General features: G+C 39.3%; 1 pseudogene; it reads left to right on the forward strand.

The window, feature by feature from the left end:
* Positions 1-495: 495 nt before the first annotated feature.
* LOC124968021 (olfactory receptor 867-like) lies at positions 496-2,549 on the forward strand (annotated as a pseudogene).
* The last annotated feature ends 355 nt before the right edge of the window (positions 2,550-2,904 follow it).

Genomic DNA, 2,904 nt, shown 5'->3' on the forward strand with positions numbered 1-2,904 from the left:
TGTGCCTTGTTTCCTTACTTCCTCCCTGAGCCCACACATTCCTATTGCAAACAGCCTCTTCTATCCACTTTCTATGCATTTAGAACAGAAAATTATTGGTCCTCACTGCTCTTCTACTGTCTTTAATTAATTCCCATTTGGCATGGATTAATACACTAGCCCTTTTAATAAGGTAAATGTAATCAATTTCAAGACTTACATGTGTCTTTAAGAATTTAGATGGTTTGGGATAGAGAAACCTTGAATAATTGAAATCTAGGTCATCAAATATATTTTGGCAATTAATTGCAGATTTTAACATAATACATACCACTCAAAACCATGTGGACACAGGAGCACACACAGTCACACACTCCTTGCATGCATTCTAATGGATATTCCTTTGTTTTCTCCATTTATCTGTGTAGACCCCATGTTTCTCCTCTTCTTGGAAGAATTCACCATGCAGGCATCATTGTCTGGAGGAAGGAGTCACAGGATCTTCATTAACTAGAAATGCTCTGTGGAGCTCAAAAGAGGTAAGAAACCTGTTGTATTTGTAGTGATCACAACTCTGGCCTTGTGGGCTGCCACAGGTTAAGAAGAATATTTATTGATAGAGAATAGCCATGCAGACACACTTTTTGTGATGTACAAAGTAAAATCTCTTATTTATGACATGCCATTTGTATGCCCCCTTAACTGTAGCAGAAGAGTTACAATCCTCAACTCATTGAAATTTCCTCTTCAACTATACCATTGAGGGAACATTTTCAATTCCTACTGGGGAGGTGAGTTAATTTCAACTAATTGAGTTTAAATAACTTTCTCAAGGTCACACAGATTATAAGCGGGCAGACCAAAACTCTATTTCTAGATGTCTGATTGAAGAAGTCGTTTTAGCCAAGTCAGGTGGCACCAGTCTGTAATCCCAGCAGGTCAGGGGCTGAAGCAGAAGGATCACAGGTTCAAATCTGTTTCAGAAATTTAGAGAGACCCTGTCTCAAAATTAAAAATTTAAAAATGGCTGTTTATGTAACTCAGTTGTTAAGCACTCTTGGGTTTAATTTCTGGTAAATATAAATAATAATAAAAAAATAAAAATAAAGAAGGAGCCAATTTCCAAATCACAGCTCTATTCTGCACCTTGTGGGGAGCTATGCATCTAAGGGGAGAATTTTAATTATAATCTGTAATTATTATAAAAATCAAAACTATGCTTATTGAAATAATACCATGCAAAGGGCATTTTTAAAATTTCACACCAAGGAAGAAATTATAATGATATTTTTGAAAAGATAAATAAGGCACTGAAAACTAATTCACAGTTCTCATAAATGTCAAGCCACAGAATAAGAGTTAATCTGAAAACCCATGTTCAATCATTACTGTAGGGCTAATAGAATAAGCTAGTATGGGGATAATGAATCTAATGGTATGAAATGTCCTCATATATATTGGATGGTTCTTACCTAGGAATAAATTATTTCAGTTGATTAATTAACATAAGAGAACTAAAACTAAAGACTTTATGAAGAAAGAGATCTTTGCTAAATTGAGGAATTCAAGAATAATTACATTTATTCAACATGGAAATGGATACCACTTCTCTGAGTGAATTGCAGGCATGGGTAGGACTCAGCAGTGTGAAGGACATCTGCCCAAGGGTAACCTAGTAGAGTGGTAACTCCTTGGGTGCCAGTTGCCAGGTGTTTAAATGTTACTTTTGTGTTTTACTCCAGAAAACACACCAGCTTCATGGAAGAAGAGAACCACACTGTCCTATCACAATTCCTCCTCCTGGGACTGTCAGAAGACCCTGAATTACAGCCTGTTCTCTTTGGACTGTTCCTGTCCATGTACCTGGTCACCTGGTACTTGGGAATCCTCCTGGTAGTCAGCTCTGACTCCCACCTGCACATCCCCATGTACTTCTTCCTCTCCAGCCTGTCCTTTGTAGCATCCCCAAGATGCTGGTGAACCTCTATTTACAAACAAAGACATCTCCTACTCAGAATGCCTCTCTCAAGTGTATTTTTTCCTTATGTTTCTTGGAGTGGATAATTTTCGACTCACCACAATGGCCCTTGACTGCTTTGCGGCCATCTGTCACCCCCTGAAGTACAGTCATCATGAATCTCCGGCTCTGTGTCCTCCTGGTTCTGATGTCTTGGCTCCTCATGTTCTGGGTATCCCTGATTCATATTCTACTGTTAAATCGACTGACCTTCTCCTCAGGCTCTAAAATCCCACATTTCTTCTGTGAACTGGCTCAGCTTCTCAAGGTGGCTGACTCTGATGCCCTTATCAATAACATCTTCACCTATGTGGTGACTGCCCTGCTTTGTGTATTTCCTATGACAGGGATCCTCTTCTCTTACTCTCAGATTGTCTCCTCATTAATGAGGATGTCTTCTATTGAGAGTAAGTATAAAGCCTTTTCCACCTGTGGGTCCCACCTCTGTGTGGTCTCCTTATACTATGGGACAAGTCTTGTGGAATACCTCAGTTTTACTCTGACCCATTCTTCCCAAGGAATCACAGTGGCCTCAGTGATGTACACTGTGGTCACCCCCATGCTGAACCCCTTCATCTACAGCCTGAGGAACAAGGATGTGAAGGGGCCCCTGGGGAGACTGTTCAGCAGAGCAGCCTCGTCTCATTAATGGAGCAATGTCTTCAGTGCAAAGTGGACACCTTGCTCCTAAGGCAAATGCTGAATGTTGACTTCCTAGATCTTTTTGTTTTCTAAGACACATGCTTCAGTTTTTACTCAGAAGGAATTGGCAGTGAGATTTGAATATATGATTTTGTACTTGTTTCTCCTCAACAACTCCCTAAGTAATTCCTTTTGAATATTTTTTACCTATATTTGGTCCTCATAGTTACATCTTTCATCAATTTTTTATACATCTTTCTAATATT

This window comes from Sciurus carolinensis, chromosome 17 (genome assembly GCF_902686445.1).
Source record: "Sciurus carolinensis chromosome 17, mSciCar1.2, whole genome shotgun sequence".
NCBI lineage: Eukaryota > Metazoa > Chordata > Mammalia > Rodentia > Sciuridae > Sciurus > Sciurus carolinensis.